General features: G+C 38.7%; 1 protein-coding gene across 2 annotated transcripts in view; it reads right to left on the reverse strand.

Annotated features, from left to right (window-relative positions):
• Positions 1 to 18,020: 18,020 nt before the first annotated feature.
• LOC129767703 (homeobox protein araucan-like) overlaps positions 18,021 to 25,075 on the reverse strand; it is a 216,534-nt gene continuing 209,479 nt past the window's right edge. For both annotated transcript variants that reach the window (XM_055768861.1, XM_055768862.1), the window contains exon 7: positions 18,021 to 19,517. The gene's annotated coding sequence lies outside the window, so the exon portion shown is untranslated. The remainder of the gene's footprint in view (positions 19,518 to 25,075) is intronic.

The following is a 25,075-nucleotide window of genomic DNA, read 5'->3' on the forward strand; positions in this document are numbered from 1 at the left end:
AAGCGCCTTCCGTAAACTGAAGGAACCTTGTTCCGTTTATGTTGCTGAGCTGGCAGCAATCGACTTCGCATTGGGGATGATCTCCAACAAGCCTGCAGACCATTACTTAATTTTCTCGGATAGTCTCAGTTCGCTTGAGGCTCTCCAGTCGATGAAAACTAGTAGGCACCCATCTTATTTCCTCACAAAAGTGAGACAGCAGATGAGTGCACTGATCGAAAGATCTTATAAGTTAACCTTTGTTTGGGTCCCCTCTCATTGCTCAATTCCTGGCAATGAGAAGGCGGACACTCTCGCAAAGGTGGGTGCCCAGAAAGGCGAATTGTTTGATAGACAAATTTCATACGATGAATTTTTCCAATTACTGCGTCAGAGTTCCCTCTTGAGTTGGCAAACCGATTGGGACACTGGAAGTCTTGGGCGGTGGTTATATTCAATTATTCCAAAGGTTTCTTCGAGAGCGTGGTTCAAAGGTTTGGACTTAAGTCGTGACTTCATTCGTGTAATGAGTAGACTTATGTCCAACCACTACTCGCTAGATGTGCATCTCCACAGAATAAATCTTGTTCAAAGCAACGTCTGTCGGTGTGGAAACGGTTACGATGACATCGATCACGCAGTTTGGCAATGTACGGATAATTACGCAGCCAGAGAGTACCTTTTGAATGCCCTTGAGGTCCAAGGAAGACAACCCTATGTTCCTGTTAGAGACGTGTTGGGAACTCGCGACATCTGCTATATGCAGTTGATCTATATGTTTGTGAAACGGTCTAGTATAAGTATTTAATGCTTTTGTGTTTTTCTTTTTCGTTATTAGTTTGTTTGTCTTGTCCCCCCATCTCACCGTCGCCCACCCTCGACAGCTAGTCGAACACCAGATGCTATCCCTGGCCATTATGCACTATGCTACAGTGCGTGCGGCAACCCTCGGTTGAGATAACGATACCTCATATCCATATCCCCAACCTGACCCGTCCCACAAAAATGTTGCCCTTTTAACCTCGAGTAAACCGCGAGTATTCGGTCGAATCCTACTAAACATAGAAATTAGTTGAAACTTGGTATAAACAAACCTTGAATTAGCGGCTCCGCAAAGCTTATGCGATTGAGCCTTACAAATAAATGAACTGGATAAAAAAAAAGAAAGAATATGAGCGTTTTCCATTGTTCTCTGTCATCAATGCATTGAACTGACGCTGTGGTGAAGCAGGTATTAAGATTGTGCACCAAAAAAATATTTGGGGAATACCAAGTTATTCAATAAATTATATTAAGTTATTCCGATTACGTCCGATTATAGACTATATGTAATATCTGATGTGTTCTTTCAAGGAATTATTTATATGTTATATTATATGCTTTTTGTTATTATAATTCTTATACACATAAGTTTTTCTTATATTTGAACGGTGTTAGAAAATAGTGCGAATGGAAATCCATGCTCAGGATCAGATTGACGATGAACAATAAACTGCGTACTTCAATGAATGTTGTCATATACACTTTAAACACATTTTCGAACATTTAGATGTTTTGAAGATCAATTTCATATATTGACCAATAATCACAATCCATTGTACAGAACTATCCTGAAGCGAAGCGACACACGATCTACTGTAAATGAGTCGAACAAAAACATGATCATCTTGGAGAGATTATTTTCAGACGCTAGGCGAGAGACGCAGGATGACGCGTCTAGACTTAACTCGATAATTTATCGCTTCTACCTTCCTTTCGCTTTGTCGTTGTTCTAGTTCTATGTACAAGATAATGTTTTGTCATATCTTAACAAAACAGATTGTATTTATGGTTTTGATCCTTGTACAAGGATCGGGTGAGTTATTCAAACAATTTATAAAAAAGTGTCATTTGATAAGGATTCAAACAAAAACTGGAGTGCATTTCGAAGAGGGATGGTTATGATTGCTAGACCGATCACCAAGTCCTGTTTTTGTCATAGTGATTCTCCGTCGGTATATTTGCACCAGACCGATGAGGCGACATCACCACGACATATTAATCCCATCAACGAAGCAAGACGTGACTTTTTCGCCTGAAGACTTTGACTGAGAATGACACTCAAAATATATTTTTAAAGAAGTTATTGTAGAGTAATTTGAAATCATCTAATGTGTTAAACGTTCTCACTTAACCTTTTTTGATAAAAAAAAGCCAATCTTCAATATCCGCAGATATCAACGGACAGAGTTTTTTACTGATATAAAAGTTGTTGATAAAATGAGCAAGTTTTAAACCGTTTAAACCGACTAACGGATTAGATTTCCAACATTAGTTAAAATAGTCAAAATAGAATTTGCATAAAATATTATCGCTATCGAAGACTAAGCTCAGTATTTCGCTAAAGGCGTTTGTTATGACCGCCCAGAACAAGTCATTTGACCAGATTTTCAAGTTCTATCTCAAACGAACATTTCGCGCGCGAGTCGTCCGAAATCAAGCGCAGAAAACCACAGGCGTTGAAAAATGGACAAAGATAAGAAAGGCCTATAAATGGTCCAACAATTCATTCGTTGCCAAGCGAAGTGAACGACTGCTGTAAATTACTTCACGATGTGCCACAAAGTTATTTATTCACCATTCCAGCTCGGGAGTCGAGGGAGTGAGAAAAAGAGACTTCAAAATTGTGTCCATTAGATATTTCGGATGGCTAATCTTAAAGACCGGAGCGACCGGAGCCTCATCCGCCCATCGCCTTCTTGATGTGTGCATTATTTTGTCCAACAAGGAGTAGGTGCTCGTTTTGGGAGATTTGGGATTGTCTCGAGCTCTGGCCTGTGTGCTCTTCAGTTTCCGAAATGATAAAATAAAATATTTAATTAATTGGATTTGTGATAATATTATTTGTCAAATTTACATTTTATGACCGTTTTGTTTCAACTTCGGATAAAATGTGGCTGATGAAAAGCGGAGAATTATGTTAAAATTGGTGATTTCGGTTGTTCTTCACTTGATAAAGCGTGTCGAATGCGAGATACTCTGGTTGTTTCTTTTGCATTTTAACAGAAAGCATCTTCTAATCCTTTTCAGTAGACTAGCTTTAAGTGTCTAACATGTGTTTCAGCTGTTTCGATACGTAACCCTTCGAAATATTCAATATACGGTGGATCCGTATTAAAAATTAATACATGTGATAATCAATCAAGCATCTTTACAACAAATTTGAAGCTTATTAAATTTGAAATCTATGACTAATTAATATTCCATATAATATTAATCCAACGCTTTCCTGTCAACTACATCTTCTCATTTTTTACACGTTACACTCCAGAAGCATCCATTATCCTTTTTCACGCCCGTTTTGCATATCCAGTAAAGGCCGGAAGGCTTCCGATTCGTCTCATCACTTCAGAAGCACATGTCGCACGGCTTCGCCTGAGGGAAATGATTTTTATAAATTTTCTCCTGATTACCGGCGCTGTAAATATCCGCAAAGCCACTGACAAGATACGATGCTGGGATGGGCGAAGGGTTAGTTCCCGCGATGTTGTGCCCGTTAACCCGCATTACATGAAGGGTGGTGGAGTTTTTGTCCCTCCGTGAGCTGTAATTAGAATGTAATTTATCATTGTCAATGTAAAAAATGCAAAAATTTGATGACACTGTTCACTAAGCTTAGCAGCCACCAGCTGGTATTCGAAAATCTTCACAGAACTATTTGAAGGGATGATCACCAAACGCGATGCAAGTTGATTTTTTCTTGATTGATAATACGTTTTGCCGATATTCATAAAATAGCAATAATCAATCCTAAAATTAAAATATGATGTGAGCCTCCTCCGTATCGGGGAATAAATGATAGGGTAATTCAAGCAAGCAAGCTTCGAGTCAGTGTGACAAGGCAGTTTCTTTCAGTATCCTTGGTCGTTTCATTATGGGAAGATTTGGCCAGACATGACATTACATCACTCGAATGTAACAGACTTTATCAATCGAAAAATGTTTTGTTTACATAGCATTTAGATATGGGCGCTGCTGCAAGTTTCAATAAATTTGCCACATCTGTTTGGTCAAACTTCATTAACACGTTGAGTGCCACGTTTTCATAGCGACTCTATGGAAATTTTTAAACGTATTAGAACCAACGTTTCTTGTCGTAGTGGAAGGTATTTTTTTTCGAAAGCGAATGCTTATAAGCTTATATGATTTAGTTACCTTTATTATCATATGTTATAATGTTAGTCACCGGTGACGGACGTGGCAGTCAACGTGTTAATTCGTTTCCTACATGAAGATTGCACGTTTCTAAACTGCGATTGCGAACATGAAACACTTGAAGAGATACGACGGAGGAGACGTTTCTGCCAGGGAAAGATTCATCGGCCCGATACATAATTTATCAGATCAAACGGGAGATATCATCAGACGGAGCTAATCTAGACTTGCCGTTAATGGCCAAATCTTGTCGAAATTAACCGATCGTTAAAGCGACACATCATTCAGAACGAGTTGTCACAGCATACAACCCTTCCGTTTCGTCTTCTCCCCCACTGATGTTTCCCGATGAAGAGTGTAATTCAAACAGCCAAAGAAACTCCCGTTTGAGCATCGTACGAGTGGGAAAGTAACGCTCCCCTCATTTCGGCTGAGCTGAAAGTCACTGCGATACTGAGGCATTAATATGCAACAGCAGCAACAGTTTGCCGATTTTTATTGTTGTGAAAAAATCATTTGTTTGTCCGATTCTGGGTCCATTGGCTCGCTTGTTGTGTTTCATCCCTAAATCGATACGCAGTTGTTCATCGTACAAAAGCGAGTAAGAATAAACATTTTATTATATCGTGCGTTGCATTCCTCTTAACATAGGAAACTGCAAGAGTAACAAAATAAATCAATGTTTGAAAATTATTCATGAGATGAAGCCACATCGAATTATGTTTGAATTTCAAGCATTGAAAAAAATTATTACATTGAGGTGATACAAATGTAATTCTTGAAGAATTGTAATTATTTATGTTCAAAGAACAAGTTTGTACAAGCTATTTAAATTGAAAATAAAACACTACAAATTGTGTTAATTGTCAAGAATTGGTTTCATTCGAAATTCACAATTCTTTGCCACTATTATGAAAATATGATTTACGACATATGGCTAGGAAGTACATAGTACATAGTACAATGGTACATAGTTGCTCGAACTAATTGCTTCGATGAATGACTAGTTTTCCTTATCTTCGTTTATTTTCCGTCGGCCTTTTTCCGCCACTTTAGTGCCAATAACCGATACCAGGGAGGCGACTCCACCTGTATCTTACCTATTGAACTCAACAACTCTTGAGCCGGGGCAACGGCTTTACCAGAGATTTTTCGCCTAGGAAAATCTCAACGACGCCAGCTGGGATTGAACCCAGGCCGATGGGTTCAATGTCGACCGTAAAATGGACGAAGATCACGATGAGTTTCTCAACTGAATGATTTTTCAAGTAGCGATAACTATAGCAATCGCACTGGAACGAATTTTCATTTTCAGTTTTCAACCGAAGAACGTAGCTCTCTCTATTGCAAAATTCCTTCTTTCATCGGGCTTGCAATATCTTGTGCCTTGACGCTACTTTTGATCCGGAAACAATGCACGAATTCGAGAAAATTAAATTATCGATCGGAATGTAACCATCCACCGATAAGACAAAGATATACTAAGATGGTGGACATAGTAGTGTGTTTTGTGCTGTGATAGTTTATTGATATTAAGTGTGAAATATTGTCCCGTGCAGCGAAAAAAGTACTCGTTCGCGTGCCTTTTGTGTTGTGAAATCAGGATAAGTAGAAGAAAGGTTGCCACAACAATCGGTTCTCGTTTAACTTTGATGCGTGTACATAATAGCGTCCCGCTTTAATTTGTGTTGGCAATGGAATGTTCCGTATGTAAATTGGGGATAGTGGTAAGTGATCTGCCGCTTTGCTGTATCGGAAAGTGTAGCGGTGTGTTCCTCTACCGATGTACTTCCCTTACTAAAGCGTCGGCAAAGCTTATCACGGAGAATGTTAATGTCTTTTTCAAATGCAATGACTGTCTAGCAGACCAAAGTTGTAGTGAGCAAAGCGATCATATTTAGGATGTGCGAAAGATAGAGAAAGAGGTGATGAAATTATCTTCACTCTCTGACTTGCTTACGGGCATGCGAGATCAGATCGCTGTTCAGATAGACAGCGCGTTAAAGTGCGGGATGAAAAAAATGAGACAATATGTGAATGGGTCTCTTGATAAATTAATATGTGAGAAATTGGATTCAATGACAAGTTCGGTTTTATCACTTAATGCGCAAAATATTTTTTTTTTAATTCGTTTATTTTTAGAGGCTCAGTTACACAAGTTTAAAGGAGCCGAATTCTTAAATATGTTTTTAAAACTATATATATACAAACAATTTTCTAAAATCTATGGTTAGTAATGTGGGAAACCGATTACTCGCGGTGGACTCGAGTTTAGAAGGGTGACATAATTTTTCAGGAAAAGGATGGGATATAAGGAAATTATTACAATGTTGATAATCACACACACTTAATTCTTAAATCTATTCGTATATCTATTGTGAATTTACATTTCAACTTGTTCTCCTGATTAAAGCAAGGGGACCAATTACTCGTAAAGGAAGAAAAGCAGGGTATAAGGATATAAGGATAATCACACACGAACATCGATAGCTTTAAGGAAAACATATATTTGGGACATGTAATCAAGGTCTAACCGAGCCAACACATCTCTCACCGGCACATTGGGCTACCTTCCTCTAGCCCTCAAAATAAATTAGCTGCAATGAATGATTCCTATAATGAACATGGTTCAATTCCTACAGAATCGAACCTGAATAATCCGAAACCAAAGAAACGTAAGATTCAGAATAATGGTGAGGATAATGACCTTCAACGCAAGATAAGTTTCGCGGATGTTGTAAAAAGTTCTGTCGAAAATAAAATAACGGGTAATACAACATATAACAAGTGTAGTGCTGTAATTGAAATAGATGTCGACACATACAATGGTTTATTAAATGTGAAAAAGTAAAGGTCGGTTCACTCGGCCACGGGAGCGTAGTCCCCGCGATAAATGTGTTGCAATGCTTCAAATGCGGAGTATTTGGACACAAGAGCACGGATTGCAAGCAAAATTGTGAAACGTGCTCTAGGTGTAGTCAGAAACACAAGACATCTGAGTGCAGGTCAACTGTTTTGAAATGTGTTAATTGTTTGAAAATAAATAAAGAACGGAAAATGATGCCGCATTTAGCTCAGAATGTTCAGTGTATCAAAGAATTTTTGATTTGAAAAAAAATCAGCTTGCATTTCAATAAATAGTAATTTTGTATTTGAATATTGCGGGACTGTCAACAAATTACGTAGCTTTACGTCAGATTGTTGAGGAAAACCGTCCATTTTTAGTTCTCTTGTCAGAAACACACATTGTTGAAATTGAGTCATTTGATCAGTATAGTATCCCGGGATATAATGTTGCTGCTTGTTTATCACATTCTAGGCATAAAGGGTGTGTCACATCAAATTGCATCACGGAAAAAACGCTGTAGAAATTCGCCCAGTAGACCGATCCTTTTGAAAATTTTAGACAGTAAAATAAAAACTATTAAACAACTTTTGGCATTTTCTTTTTATTCATACTTCGAGCCCAAGCCCGTATGCTCGCACCTTCCTCTTTACCCCGTCCATTAGGTTCTGTACAACGTCAGGTTGTAGTTTTTTTTTAACAGAAATCCATTTTCTCTTGAAGTCCGCCTCCGATTTGACAACTTTTGGGTTCTTCCGGAGGGCCTGCTTCATAATCGCCCAATATTTCTCTATTGGGCGAAGCTCCGGCGCGTTGGGCGGGTTCATTTCCTTTGGCACGAAGGTGACCCCGTTGGCTTCGAACCACTCCAACACGGCCTTTGAATAGTGGCACGAAGCCAGAAGATGGTCGGGCCCTCGTGCTGCTTCAATAGTGGTAGTAAGCGCTTCTGTAGGCACTCCTTAAGGTAAACCTGCCCGTTTACCGTGCCGGTCATCACGAAGGAGGAGCTCTGCTTTCCGCAAGAGCAGATCGCTTGCCACACCATGTACTTTTTGGCAAACTTGGATAGTTTCTGCTTGCGAATCTCCTCCGGAACGCTGAATTTGTCCTCTGCGGAGAAGAACAACAGGCCCGACAGCTGACGAAAGTCTGCTTTGACGTAGGTTTCGTCGTCCATTACCAGGCAATGCGGCTTCGTCAGCATTTCGGTGTACAGCTTCCGGGCTCGCGTCTTTCCCACCATGTTTTGCCTTTCGTCGCGGTTAGGAGCCTTCTGAACCTTGTATGTACGCAGGCCCTCCCGCTGCTTGGTCCGCTGGACGAATGAACTTGACAAATCCAGCTTATTGGCGACATCCCGGACCGAACTTCTCGGATCACGTCTAAACTGCTTAACTACGCGCTTGTGATCTTTTTCACTGACGGAGCATCCATTTTTGCCGTTCTTCACCTTCCGGTCGATGGTTAGGTTCTCGAAGTATCGTTTTAGTACTCTGCTGACCGTAGATTGGACGATTCCCAGCATCTTACCGATGTCCCGATGTGACAACTCCGGATTCTCGAAATGAGTGCACAAGATTAATTCACGACGCTCTTTTTCGTTCGACGACATTTTTCCAAATTTACGAAAAATTGACAGTGAAGCATGGCCAACGTGATCTATACACTCTTATCTGATTATAAGCGAAAGCTGAAGATATAATTCCTAAAAATTAAATTTCTACAGCGTTTTTTCCGTGATGCTATTTGATGTGACACACCCTTTACCCCTGTTATAGAAGTTCGCTTCCTTATTGGCAAAAAACTCGGATAGCCAATTTTCACAGGCCTCTTTTGTGGCTAACTTCTGACTACTTAGCTCGTTCGCCATGGACAAAAACAGGTGGTAGTCACTTGGTGCAAGGTCCGGACTATACGGCGGATGCAAAAGAACCTCCCATCCGAGCTCTCGGAGCTTCTGGCCCGTCACCAAAAAAGTGTGTGGCCTGGCGTTGTCCTGATGGAAGACAATGCGGCCTCTGTTTATCAAAGATGGCCTCTTCTTCATGAGTGCTACCTTCAAGCGGTCCAGTTGTTGGCAGTACAGGTCCGAATTGAGCGTTTGGCCATAGCGAAGCAGCTCATAATAGATTATTCCTTGACAATCCCACCAAACACACAGCAGAACCTTCCTGGCCGTTAATGAGGGCTTGACCACCGTCTGAGTCGCTTCAGCGGGCTTCGACCACGACCGTTTGCGCTTCACGTTGTCGTAAGTGACCCACTTTTAATTGGCAGTCACCATCCGCTTCAGAAACGGGTCGATTTTGTTGCGATTCAGCAGCGATTCACATGCGTCGATACGGTCAAAGATGTTTTTTTGCGTCAACGTTTGTGGCACCCATACATCGAGCATCTTTGTGAATCCGAGCTTCTTCAAATGGTTAATAACGGTTTGATGACTTATCCCTAGCTCTTGGCCGATGCTATGGCTGCTACTATGTTGGTCTTTCTCGGCTAATTCAGCGATTTTGTCGCAATTTTCGACGACAGGCTTTCAGGAGCGTGGCGCATCTTCGACGACCTCTACACCAGAACGAAAACGTTGAAACCATCGTTGTGCGGTGTAAATGGAAACTGTATCGGGTCCAGAAACTGCACAAATTTTATTGGCAGCTTGAGATGCATTGTTGCCTTTGTCATAGTAGTACTGTGAAATATGTCGGATTTTCTCTTTATTTCGCTCCATATTTGCGACACTATAACTCACGAACGACTTAACCAAACAAAACACTGTCAAGGACTATATTATAGCGCACAAAAATACCTTTACAACAAGCTATAGTATGACTCGATACAATGAATACAACTAGAACTACGCGCTTACAACGACACCTCGCGGAAATACCGCAGGACTTTTTTGACAGCCCAATATTAGTGATAGTAATAGTAGTGATAGTAGTGTTTGTGGTATAGGTTATCACGATATTGATCACATTGTGTGGTATTGCTCTGAATTTCAAAATAACAGGTTATCTTTAATAGAAAATTTCCGCGAAAAGGGAATGACACCCAGTGTTTCGATCCGCGACGTTCTGGCTACACGTAATCTCGATGCTATTTCGTTGATATATCATTTCCTCAAGTCCATTCACTTTCAAGTATGAGTATGTATGTATTTTTTCTGTAATTTTTAATTATCGTTTAAATCTCCAACTTTTTGTTTTTGTTATTAATAATTTTATTATTTAAAAATAATTCATGGTTTTAATGTTTTCATGTTTCTCCAACTATTTCCCTCAGAACTTAAAAATATTCAGATTCACGCAATCGCACGCAATCTTCAATGAGGTGGTTATCTCTATCAAAAAATCCACAAGAAGAAGCCTCAAATATTATTTTATTATGAATTGTTATATAATTATTTATATTGTATCATCTTGAAAAAAAAACTATAGGGTTTTGATGCCTTTTTGAGAAAGAACATTTGCATAGTTCTACTCACAAGGGCTTTTCCCTATTTATAAACACGGCTCATTGATGCTTAACGTAGTTGAGCCAGTTGAAAATAAATGAAAAAAAACATAGACGAACAATAACTAAATTAAACTTTGGAGTACCAAGACTAATCAGAATGTTCAAAGAATGTATGGATCTGAGGAAACAAAATTGTATTTTGTGCCCAGAGAGCCTTATTCCATCCATCCAAGTCGTTTACAAAAACTACTTCAGTAGATGCAAAACCTTTCGTGTGAAGATTTCCCAAGAAATGCTCATCGATATCCCCGACTTTGAAGAACAAGAACAGATAATTGAAAATACTCACGGAACTTCTCATCGAGGAATTAAAGAAAACCATGCCGAAATTCTTAGAAAGTATTATTTCCCCAGAATACAGATAAAAATAAGGAAATACATAAATCTTTGCAAAATATGTAACAAAATGAAATACGAAAGAAAACCATACAAGATTATTCTCGGAGGAACGCCAATCCCTAAGAAACCCTTAGAATTCGTTCACATGGACATTTTTATTTCACAACCGTGCATCTTTCTTCCAGCCATAGACAAATTTTCCAGATTCGGAACATTAATCCCGGTCAAATCAAGAGCGACGCCCGATATACGGAAGGCAATAATCAAGTATATTTCCATTTATGGCCAGCCAGAGCTCATTGTATCTGACAATGAACCAGCCTTGAAATCTATTGAAATTCGAGGAATGCTTAACGATTTGAATACAACAATACTTTACCCCAAGATACTACGAACTAATGAGCAGTATAGTGTCTTCATAGCGTAAATATCCTGGAAGTTGCTGGTACTACGTCGAACAAATCCTAGGGCTGAGAACGCTTTGGCGGTGGTTACGTTGATATGTTCGTTGAATCGAAACTTGTTGTTCATAGTCACACTGAGATCGCGGATGGAAAGAACACACTCCAGGGGTACGGACCCGATTGAATACATGAATTCAATTCGTGATTGTCGGCGAGAAAATGCGATAGACTTACACTTTTTCACATTTAGCTCAATACCATTCTCAACGCACCATTTTTGCAATTCATCAATATCGGCCTGAAGTGTATAGTAATCCAGGTGAGATGCGACGGATCTGTAAATCTTCAGGTCGTCGGCGTAAAGCAGCTTTCGTGATTTTAATTGGAAGCACAGATCGTTCACGAACGACACGAAAATGAGTGCCCTGTGGCACACCAGATGTGATTGGGAACATACGAGAATTCGAACCGTTGATATTGACGAACGCCTTCCGCTCAGTGATCCAGTCTGTGATCCAGTGAGGGAAACCCAGGTGACGAAGTTTCGTAATGGCGAGGTCGTGAGGTACTTTGTCGAACGCTTTCGAGAAATCGAAATAAATGGTGTCTACTTGTTGCTATTTCTCAATTTCAGATGATATAAAGCTGGTGTTCGGGATGCTGAATAGAGAACGTTGTGCACTAATTCCTCTAACACTTTCGCCAGGCAACACAAAATGGAGATACCACAGTAATTTTCCACTAGGTGATTCGAATCTGTCTTAAATATCGGGCAGATAGAAGCTGTCTTCCATAGCTTCGGGAAAACACTGTGGCGAAGCGACTTATTGAAAATCGTTGACAGTTGCTTTTTCAGAGAGTCCGCACATTCCTTCAGGAACAACGGTGGAAGATTGTCGCTCCCGGGTTGATTTGGTGTAAACCCGAAGCAACCAAGGTTTTGATTAGCACGATCTCTTGTTCAGAGGATGCGTTTGATGGCAACAAACCCTTGACATCGTCATCTTTCTTCCATATTAGACGAGGTAGATTGCAATCGCCGACTACGACAATCTTGTCAGAATCCGAGATACGTTCGCGAAGCTGTTGAATTGCCTCGGAATGTGCAGAATACAACGACGGTTGCGAGCGAGGTAAATTCCGCATGCGTAGACCGTTGAATTCAAGAGCTTCATGCGAACGACGGCTTGCAACGAGATTGCAACAGTCTTCCAGAGTAACCGAACTACAATGGTGGCAGTACTCCGATCGCATCGAAAAATGCTGTATATTGAAGCTAGCTCAGCGTTTTTGATATCCTGGCGTAACTATGTTTCCGTGAGTACAACAACATCATAGTCACAGGACGATAGCTTGAGAAATAGTTCTCGCGTTTTAGTACGGATGCCTTTAACATTTTGGTAGTATATCGTCAAGTATTTAGAGCAAGCGTCAGAAGAGCCTGAAGAAGGATTGTGGGGATCGGGTGGATTTATATCTATGAAGGAACTTGTTGATCGAGCTGGTGTTGCAACAGATTCGAGGAGGTTGCTCCTGGATCGAGACGCTGCGTAGGTTTCCAAAAATGCCGAACATTAGAATCATTGCTGATAAACTCTCGAAATTCTATTCCTTGTGGCCAGGTGGCAGGACCCATTGCTTTGGATTTGAGATTCTTAGGAATACTCACCTTCAAGGACACGAATTATAGTAATGATGACAGTTTTCCTTTTGGAATCAATGATTTTGCAACGATATCCGCTGTTTGAATGCATTTCTTAGCGAGCTTTTGAATGTCAGACTCGGACACTTCAGGTGTTATTCTAGTTAAGTACACCTCGAACTTGTCATTAGACCTTGCTGTTGATCCATTGAAGGTGCTGCCTGCGAATTGTTCAGTTCCACGGAAAATCTTTGTTGGTTGATCATTTTGCTCCGAGGCGTCCTCGTCACGAATGCGCTTGGGAGTGGTGGTGTGAGCCCTAAATTGTAAATAACGTGGAACTGGTGAGAGCGCAGCTGGGGATAATTTGTTAGTTACTTACTAATGGTTTATATTTTATTGTCTAAAGGTTCGAAAAGGTCAACTAAGTAATTTTCTACAGCGTTTTTCCGTCGTACAATTTGATGTGGGACACCCTTTACTGGAAGCAATACAGAATGTTAACTGGCCCAGAACTAGGGATTGCATTACCGTACCAAAATTTCGATAACCGGTATCTTCGGCATCTTTTATCTGATACGCACCCTCCAACGACTGTTCACCATCCTTCTGTCATCATCACTCGGTAAACACTGGTGGAGTTAACAAACAATACCCAACAATCAAACAAAACGGCCCTTTTCAGGGCCTCCAAATCATTATCAAAGAGTTTTACGATGTAATTCTTCAAACATATCCAAAATCAACAGATAGCCTAACGGAATCCTACTTCAACTATGCGGTCGTGTCTCGACCCTCGTGTGACTTTTTTGTTTTTATCAAAATGGCAAGTTAGAAGAAAGAAATAAATATTGTTACACGTACAATGATAATATTGTTACACGTACAATGATAATAATAATTTGGCATCTTCAATGAAAATTCCAGTGCCTCTTTCAAACTCAAAGATCCTTGTTCCGTGTATGTTGCTGAACTGGGTGCGATATACTACGCACTGGGGATCATTGAAACATTGCCCATCGACCACTATTTTATTTTTTCAGACAGTCTCAGCTCATTAGAGGCAATCCGCTCAATGAAGGTTGATAAACGCTAATCTTATTTCCTAACAAGAATAAGACAACTATTGAGTGTTTTGGTCGAAAAATTATTCAAGATTACCTTAGCATGGGTTCCCTCTTATTGCTCGATTCCGGGGAATGAGAAAGCGGACTCGCTAGCTAAGGTGGGCGCTTTAGAAGGCACTCTTTTTGAAAGGCAAATTGCTTATAATGAATTTTTCCACATTCCTCGTCAGTATACGCTCGTAAGTTGGCAGCGCATGTGGAGTGGAGATGAGTTCGGTCGTTGGTTACACACGATTATCCCTAAGGTCTCGACGAGGGCATGGTTCAAGGGATTGAATGTAGGTCGTGATTTCATTCGCGTGATATCTCGGCTTATGTCCAATCACTACAACCTAAACGCGCATCTCTATCGCATTGGACTCGCAGCAAACAATCTTTGTGATTGTGGCGATGGCTACCACGACATCGAGCATGTTGTCTGGTCGTGTATCCGGTTCCATGCTGCTCGCTCTCAGCTCTCTAGAGCACTAAGAGCACAAGGCAGACAATCGGATATCCCCGTCCGGGATATCTTAGGTAGCCGTGATCCTGATCTTCTGCTTCATCTATACCTGTTCCTCAGAAACGCCGATGTCAACGTTTAATGATGTTTCCTTCGTTGTGTCCCCGTTTTATATCCCTCCTTCTTCTTCTTCAATGGCACTAACGTTCCTAGAGGAACTTCGCCGTCTCAACGTAGTATTACTTGCATAATTTTTTTTAGTACTTAGTTAAGATTTCTATGCCAAATAACACGCCTTGAATGCATTCTGAGTGGCAAGCTCTAGAATACTCGTGATCACAGTGCAAGTCGGAGGAAATTTCTTTGACGAAAAATTCCCCCGACCAGAACAGGAATCGAACCCGAACACCCGGCATGTTAGTTATGACGCTAACCACTCGGCCACGGGTGCGGGTATATCCCTCCTATCCGATCGATAAACTTTTACTTAGTCGCGGCAATACATACACACATTCTTTACAGATACACGGACCAAAGATTGTGCAGTCCACTGATCATTCAACAAGAGCCAAAGGTTGTACCGCTCATGACAACTCTACATGAACTGATGATTGCGCCGGTTAGTGACCATTCTATCCTGGATTCCTCGAGTCGAGAAAGACGCACCACGCTAGATATGAGGTACAGACTAGGGGGGCGTTGCTGATTAAGGGTCAGCTGCATCCCAATAGGAAGTATCCCGTGTCGGGCACACGTACAGAGCATTGGAGACAGCAACATCCGAATTACGAAAACACTTGTAATACTAACCTCGAGCCAACCGCGAGTAATCGGTTACATATTACTAACATAGATAATAAGAAAAATTGTATTGAACTCCCGACCCCGTGAGTCTAACGCCATATGAGCCTTTATAAAAATATATATTTTGGAAAAAAAAAAAAAAAAATTATAATAAATATGAACTGTCGTGGAAATACATTGCAGGAAATAGCAGATATAGTCGGAAGAACTCACTTTACAGCAAATAAAATCATAAACAAGTGGAAATACGAAGAAACCATGGAAAATCTCCCGAGTAGAAGACACAAACGTATCCTATCTTCTGATGATGAACGAGTAATTATGCGAACATTGCAAAAGAACCCTATAACAAACATTCCTAAATTGACTACCGAAGTGCCCGGCACCATTAGAAGACCTGTCAGCACAGACACGAGAATCGAGCAGCATACAGGAACAATCTGAGAGGTCTTGTTGGCCGTGAAAAGTCTTTCATCTAAAAGGCGAATATGAAAAAAAACGACTACAGTGTGAACATGACCTAAGGAGTTCTGGAATAAGGTCTTTTATACGGATAAGCCGAAAACCAATCTCTTTGAGTCGGATGGAAGACAGATGGAGTGGAGAAAACCAGTATCGGTGCTCCAGGTTCAGCATTTGGTTCCCACAGTAAAACACGGCTGCGGTAGTCGGATGATGCATTGTACATTGGCGGCTTCTGGATCTGGAACCATGGAGTTTATCGATTCGGCGATGAACAAAATGGCTTAATTGATCTTCTTAAAACGTAGACTGCAGTCTCCCGTTCTGAAATTGGGTCTCCCTCGTGATTACTACTTTCAACAGAATAATGACCCGAAGCAAACTGATCTCATCGTGCGGGAATACCTGCTCTATAATGTCCCAATCAACTCAAAACACCTCCGCAATCACCGGACTTCAACACTATTTAGTATACATTTCTGAACTGATTTTAATTTTCTTTTTAAGAAAAACTTAAACTGTACACTCAATTTTGCCACGTCTTAGATGGAGATTTGTTGTTTGTACATTAGGGGATGGAGTAAAATGGATCAATTTTACGATGAATATGAGTCGCATTGATTTATTTACTTTTTAACCACGAAAAACTCAAAAATAACAAAGCCGCATGATGTGTATACTTAATTTTGCGATAGACTGTTGGTTTGTTTTCAATGTTTTACAAAATCTGACTAGTTTCAACACGAATTTCTGACAATTTTCTGTTTATGCAATACGTATTTTTGGAAGCTGGGACCGACAGGGATATTGCGCAAGTGCTCTTGATGCGGGTTAAATGGAATGCGTAGCAACAACAATTCGGGGCTCAACGTGTTAACACCCTATAGGATTCACATATTCACTGATTTTTTTACATTTTTGTAAAAGAAAAATAAAGAAAGAGGACCGCAAACATGATCATGATGGGCTGCGAGAGGTTCGCGGGCCGCAAGATGGCCGTGCACCAATGTTATAAGATGATGTAAAGGAGGTCAATTACTTTCCAATAGATGGCGTAAATAAACTGTGTCTCGCATTGTAGATGTGATCGAGTTATGCCAGATGGCGTTACGATAGCTCTCGGAAAAAGTAGTGATTGCTTGGCTTAGTATTTATTTAGTCCGCATCCATAGACGGATACCAGCAAAGAGTAATATGTCATATTATACAGTTCGATTTTGATAAAACCGAAAATGCGGCTAGTGTTGAAAGCCTCGAACTATTCTTGGCCCCATCAATCTATTTTATCTACGAATCACTGCTTAATCACAACAAAATTGACCCCTTCCTGAAGTGTATGGTGACTGTTGATGAAAAGTATTTCAATTCCAAACGACGTGGTTGAAATGCGATGTGAATCATCCACTATGAGTTGTTCCCCTAAGATCAAACTATTGGTTTAGGCCTGTACTGTCAACAATTGGACCGTCTGTCAATGTTTTGAAAAGAGTTGTTGCCAAACCGTTGAAGCCTAGGTTTGGCAACAACTCTCTGGTAATGTTTGCAAAAGATCGAAACGTTTTTGAAAAAAGGGGAAAATTTCCACAAACAGCAAATCTTATTAAAAATTGACAGTAGAAGAAATTTAACCAATTTTCTTGTCAAAGATGGTTGACTTTCCTGATCCGAATCCCTGACTTCATTTCGTCGATGGTCAACAAGCATGGCCAAAATTGAAATCCAACCAATATGGGACGAAATGCCAATGAAAATCTAGTGTGATTGCAATGGATATAATTCATACGAATTCAGTTCTAATTTGTATGACGGTATATCAGAAACGATGTAATTAGACTTTGGATGATAGCAATGTGGCGTTTGTGAATTTCACGACGTTGTGTAAAACAGTTTCGTTTTCATTTTATTATTACTTCTATTTTCCTAGTAATTTTCGTTTAAATATATAATTTATAGTGTTTTCTTGTTTTCTGTATGCAGTTACTTCACTATATATAAGGTATTACTTTGTTTAGCAATCATAACTATTTCTGTGATAGATGTACATTTCTCTTACTCCGATTAGTTTCATTCCTGCTTTAATTACGAATAGAAATGTACATTCACACGGTTTTTGTTTTACTCTCTTACGAATATAATTAAAGTAGCAAATTTCCGCTAAATCGTCAATCATGTGCCGGCTGATTACCGCTGCTGGGATATAGAAGAACCCACCAAATATGTATTTTAGGTTATATGCAACTCGAGTGTTTAAGTGATGTGTCGACTATTCATTGTTCTGCTCGTGAGGAAGGGGGAACGATCGTAAACAAAAATTTTCTTAACGTCAGGATCGAATGAGACCTATACACGACTATAGTTCAATTCACGATCAGCAGTTTATTTTCCTACATTTATGTTTTGTTGTGTTTTTTTTTCTGTTTGTTCATTATTCGCATAAAGTTTCACAATGACGGTTGATAAAGGGATCTATGTACAATTGTTTCATTACATTTCGAACAGCTTGTGCTTTGCGATTACTTTATATCGTCTGATAAAAGTACCTTTGAAAGAGTTTATTTACAGCCCATCCTTACTCTGTAGCGATGTTGGAACGAGTTCTATACAAGTTAATGCTTTTTAAAATATTTTATACATAATTGAAGCTCAATTCAACGAAATGATGAACGGGAATTACTGCATAGCAAAGTGTTCACATCAACTCCTTGTGTTGTATCCTTTCCGTACCATGTGTAAAAACTTTCACTTCTAGCTTAGGTGCTTTAGGGGGGAGTGTCATTCTTGCATCCCTCCTTGTATTTCTTTTTTCGTTAACATTCAATACACTTATACGAAACATTAACAAAGTTGAACGAAAAAGGACCCATCTGATTGTTACCGATTTACTCTCTGATGCAATCACTCGAACAAACGTGAAATGAAATGAAACTTGGCGCTGATAATGATTTTTTTTTCTTCTATTAAAATAAGGATTTCAGCGTGTCTTAAGTTAGTGTTAAATAGGTTCAATATTTTCATATACGTTTTCGTTATCACAGATTACAAATGCTTCTCTCAACATTTTTCTTTTTTTTTCGATTTTACTTTGCGTGAAATATATAATACAAGGCCGAAAATTAATGTAAATTTGTTTTACGCGCGATTCACGATAAAAGTGGCTGAAATACACGGAAAAAAAATGTTGATGATATAGGGAAAAGGGAAATCATTGCACGTAATATTAAAAGACGACAACCATTTGTCGATACGAGAGTGGTAAGTGATCTCTGCAAAATGTTCACATCAACGAAACAGTTTGGTTTCTTTTTTCTAAATAATTTTCGTTTGCACATAGCCCAGTTTTGTTTTTCATTTGGGTAAGGAAAAATAGTTCTAATCCGGAATTTGCCTGTCATTATTCGCTAAGGACAAATTTTAATCCTCGTATACCGCTGATTTGAATTTCTTCTATCGTTCGGGTCCGGCATTCATTGCTGTCCGGAAGTGGTAGTACTGATTTTTGCGCCTCCAAAAAGAAAGACGGGAGCAGCCTCTTTACTGCACAACGACGAGATATACGCGATAACGTTGAGAAATGAAAACCATTATAGTTGCGCGATGGGAAACTGTTGCACCTCCAATTCCTGCGAGACGACTGTTGCACTGTTGTAGTTGCAATACTTCGCCCCGCTTTTTTTCTTGTTTGAAAGCTGCCTCTGTTGGTTGGCAACTCATCTCACGATTTGAAGGGGTAGCTCACGTGCGCCGGGATAGTTTCAATAACCTAAAATGAGACCAAAAAAATGTGGTCAGATTGAATGTCAATTGAGATTTATTGTTGAAGGAGTTTTTGGGATGGGGATATTCCAATCATAAACAATCCGCTGAACATTCCAACTTTTGAGAAGTATTAATTTTCAAAAACGAGTTTATTTTAAGAAGAAACTGCAACTGAAAGACTTGGTAATGTTACTTCAATCAAACCTTCTTTGCAAAGTATCATAAAAGTATCATAAAAAATAGCCTTGATTTTGTTCAAAGACAAAGTCAAAATCTTTTTGTTTGAAATTTGATAACCATTTTAGTTATTCGGGGTAAACTGTAATCGGTATCTTCTCTACATATGATGCAAGCAGATACACAAGTACAGACATTCAGAACTTTGCACATCGGAACGGCAACGACAGCGGGTCTGTTTTGGAAACAAGAACCGAAAAAAGGTCAAGTGTTATCCAAAAACGTCTCACGGTGATTGATAAGCGGTGGCTGACTGAATGGATGACCAAACTCATCACATGAATATAACCTGCCCTGTTTCTAATGAGAGAGTATAGCAGTCACGCTTACCGCTCACCACCTGCGCCGGCAATTGATTACTCATGCTGACCTACTGCACAACCTTTAATCTCATTGTTTTCATTTGTTTCTGTGAGTGATTCAGAAAATGAAATTTAAAAAACAAAATTTGAAAGAAAATTTTGACTTGAACACAACTGCACGAATGAATAAAAGTTTCAATTCGAAAAGAAAATGACGATCGAAAACATCGCTTCAGTGTGATGAATTTAATTCACCAATGAACATGAAACGAATGCGACGAGTACGGTGACAGAGCAACTGAAGCACTGCTCGTAACTCTGGACCAGCTGGATCAATTTAATTCCCTTAGCAGCAACTTTGTATGAAAAGTACTGAACTGTAACTCAGATTTTTTTCGCCTAAATGTAGGCAAAATCTTTAAAGTCTTGATTTTGTTGTGTTTTTTAAGGAGTTGAGGTGCTGATTTGACCGAAGATAGCATTTTCCTTACGGTGAATGACCTTAAGAAGGTTAAATCCTACTAAAATAAAGCAATCAAACCATTTTTGATTAAATCTAGTTTTTGAGCCGCTTGACTGATTTTTGGATTATTTCATTTCTAATTTATTACGCATCTATTCTTACTGTGTAAAAAAATTCAGCTTTCCAAAAATGATATACACACCCAGGATATCTATGATCTCAAAATTTCAAAAACCACATTTTTTTAAATTCTTTTAAACTGTTTTAATGAAAACTTAGAATAGATATAATATTTCACCTAAAATTTGAAATTTGAAATACAGTTTAGTATTTTTCACATGAATTGATTTTTTTATTTCGTAAAGAGTGATTAAGAAGAGTTCTTGCGATTCAAAAGCTAAGAATTTTCAACCGAAAAGAAATTAAAACCACCCTTATTCACGAAGCAAAATCAAAATTTTTAGAACTTGTTTTCAAGTTTTTGCCTAAAAGTAATCAAATTCCTACTAGTGTCATAGAATATTTCTTGACTTGGGACTACCTCTTTCATTTGTTTTTTTGTGAACGGATTTTAATGATTTGCATAACAATCGCATCTGAAATTCTCGACGATTTGTCTGACTACGGTTCACCGACTCGTAAATTGTTAAAACTAACGGAAATTGGAAGTGATTACGTAGGTTTTAGAAAAAATAAAAAAATACCTGCAAAATTCGCTTGATGGCAAAAAAAGTTCAACACCTATTGCCAGTATAAAAAATACGAGAAAACAAATATGTTCTGGCATGAACAAGTATATAAGTAAGTCTGCCAATAAAAATTATGCTTTTATTTTCCCAAAAATCGGAACGATCTTTTCGGACAACCCAAGATAAGCTATTCTGATTTCTTCCTGATTTTTATTTTCACTACTTTTGATTTCTGTTAAATATAGTTGGCAACTCTGCTTCGGAGAGTCGATGCTGTTCTGAATGACAGATATCGCGGTGCAATTTTGTTCGATGGAGGCTCCGCGTCGATTTTGATGGTGGAGAGTGCTTATGTATGTTTGCATCACACGCACACATTGTTTTTGTTTAAATGCATTGTCAAAGATAGATCGAAATGGTTAAGAAATATAGAATATTAGTGCTGGTGGAACAAAGTTTAAAGACCCAACGTGTGTCAACTGCGAAAAAGGCCGTTGCGTTAGAAGTCGTAAATCCATATTATATATACATTAATCGTTCACTAACTGGTCTGCTTTTCAACTAGGCGAACGTTAACTGGTCCTTGGACCAGTTAAATAGCAGAATTTCGTACACAATCGTCGCTATATTCAAATGGAAGATTTGCTGTAAGGGGCATTCGAATGTAATTTGGAATGTTATGAAAATTAACATTATTTTCGCATGACAAAAACAGAAAAATAATTTCCTCAAATTATATTTAATACCTGTTGTCGCACTCAATGCGAAACTTCCATTGGAATCCTTTTGTTTATCCAATTACATGAACAACGCGAATCAAACAATTCATTGAAGTTCCCCTCGATTTTATTTGACGTTTTACATGCCGGACCAGTTAAAACGTGATGTCGATAACTGGTCTTCCATTTTCGCCCAGTTAGCGAATGTTTACTGCTTTTTACTATTTTATTTATTATTTTGCTTACTATTTTTTAAAACATCCTAATAAATTCAAATCACCGAAAACATCGCCTTTTTTTTCGAAAAAGAATGAACATACAAGTTTTGAACTAAATCAGAATTGATGTTTCTCTTATATACTTGTTGAAATTGTTGGAATTGGAATTGTTGATTTTGATATTCATGTATTTTTTTAAGCATTTTGTTTCTGTTATAGAGGTTTCAAACTACAAAGTTCATTCGCCTCTAAAGTTCTCAAGTTTCTAGCTGAGTTTCCTTGGGTAAGGAATGTGAAATCTAGATCATTTGAATGTAATTGATTGAAACTTGGAAAACGGAGGGATTACAATGTCTAACAGGTGGAATGTTACATCAGAATGACAATTTAGCTATTGCTTGGATTTAAAATAACCATGACGAGAGCATGATTACGAATGTATGATGTAACAATCACTTACTGCTGCTTGACTTCGACGAGGCAAAATAGTACAATCGTGATTTTGTTTAATAAACATTGGAGAGCATAAACAGATCATAAAATAATTCTCATATCCTCAACTCTGTAACATTATACTCTTAAACCATTGTGGGAGAATCGTTACATTTTGAATGAAAAATAACGTTACGAGCTCTTTAGTATCTGCATGAGATAATTATTCGTTAAGATATCAATTAAGTTATTGTTGTTTGTGTGAAGCTAGAACATTGATCACCAACATACCATCGAGCGGCTAAATATCCAGAATATGGTACCGGTGGAGTACGATTTACCATTTGAGTATTTCCAGGCATACTGGATGGATTTCGCAACGTTAGGTCAGGCGTTTTCATGATGCAGAATCACTTTCTCGAGCCTCTTCTCGTATTGTGGCCGTTTTTCGCATCCATTGAATTTTATAACGTTTCGTTCGATGATTTTGTTCGATTTCAATAGCTCATAATAAATAGCATCAGCTTGCTTCCATGAAAGAGACAGCCTTCGTAGAGTGAATAGTGGAGCAATTATTCACAAACGACCATCAAAGTCTCAGGGCTTTCTATCATAAAGAACCAAAGATTGTTTCTTTTGAACCATTTACGATGCATGCAAATCGATTTTTTGGCACAACATCAGACAATAGTGCATGTAATTCGTCAAAACAAAACATTCAACTTGGCAAAGCGGATTGTTTTCCATATGTCTAATTTGCTGCTAGAGCCATCTACAGACTAACAGCGGAAACTTAGTTATGCACCTAATAATTCTGATTAGCGGTCATAAATGGGGTATAAGGACTGGGGTATAGAATTTAGATTTTAAGAAGGGGGTATCCTTATGTATATTTTTCCTGGAAGTGTTTCAATACATGGATGAAGTATCATTCATTCTATGAAATTTATGAGGTACTTTGAGACTTCATACAGAAATTTACATGGAAAAGAACGAGTAGAACGAGTAACCTATGCAATCCGGAAGGATGTTCTTGTTGACAGAAGCATGTTGATGCTTCCGAAAATACATATGTAGACGAATGCGATGAGCGGTTAGTAACAATGTGATAGTTATGTAAAAAATCAGTCGGAGACTGGTCAATTAGATGGTGCTTTACTGTATAAAGAATACTAAATTCTTCACGATTCGGCCAATACCATTCGCTATTATGATTTTTTTTTTTGAATAGTTGTCTCTTTACTTTCGATTTCGTTAAACGGATTATCCTCGGTTTAGACCCATCTGGGGATTTTTCTGCACATTGGTGCTAGAATTTCTCTCGTTGGTCAATCATTCGAATCGTACGGAACAGATTGTAACCAAATATTCGATCAAAATGCGGTAAATTAATAGTTCGGAAATATAAAGGTTGTTTTTTGAAAACATTTGCTTCATCTATATAAATAAAAATGGAAGGCCATGTGTGTTGGTAAGCGCAAAACCCGAGGAAGAAATGGTCCGATTTGAGTCGTCTTTATTTTGTTGTATTCGTCTCTTCCCGTAGATCAATATAGCGTAGAGAGAAATCGGAAAATTTTCGGAAAAATCTGAAGGATGGACGGAATGTTCGGAAAATTGGTTTCCCATATGTCTAACAATTAAATCATGATAAGCGTTGTTAGTCCATTTGATGTTTGCGCTAGCGAAATTGATCTTTGATGGAAAGTGGAAATAGAGTTTCAGGTGAAATAACACCCTTCTATATCTTTTATCTATATAAATAAAAAATGAATGACCAAATATATGCAGAAACCCCGAGGAAGTAACCGTCCGATTTATTTTATTGTATCGTCTCTGTATTGTATTGTCTCTGCTCCGATCTTATGCACATTATTTTGTTTTGACTAAGTTCGTCGGGCCGACTAGTTAGGTATAAAACCTGAAGCTTTTTGAAGCTCTCGACACGGAAAAGAACGAGTAGTACGAGTGATCTATGTCATCCGGAGGGATGCTCTTGTCGATACAAACTTTTTGTTTGCTTTTAAAAATACCCTTTTGCGAATGCATCGAGCGGATGGTGACTTTATCATAAACACTAGATTGTTTCCACTTTCGATTTCGCCATGCGGATTTTTTCATATAGGTTCATCTGGGAACCTTTATTCTGCACATCGGTGCTAGAGTTTCTCGTTTTAGTAAATCAGTCGAATTGTGCAGAACAAATTATTCTAACATGCTCGATAGAGATGCGTTCAATCAATAGTTCGGAGATATAAAGGCTGTATACGAAAAAATCCGGACACATTAAAAACGATGTCATTAGACCCAAATTTTTTATTTGTCTAAAACGAAACGCTGTTGAAGAAGGCGGGTTTAACTGTAATTGAACTGAAGGATTTCGAGTTGGGAACAGGATGTGCAAAAGATGATTGACAGTGCCGAAGAAATGCTCGAGCTATGGCCAACGGTAAGAATGAAGACTGAAACAATAGTTTTGCAGTAATACCTACACAAAGTCTA

This window comes from Toxorhynchites rutilus, chromosome 2 (assembly GCF_029784135.1).
Source record: "Toxorhynchites rutilus septentrionalis strain SRP chromosome 2, ASM2978413v1, whole genome shotgun sequence".
NCBI classification, from domain to species: domain Eukaryota; kingdom Metazoa; phylum Arthropoda; class Insecta; order Diptera; family Culicidae; genus Toxorhynchites; species Toxorhynchites rutilus.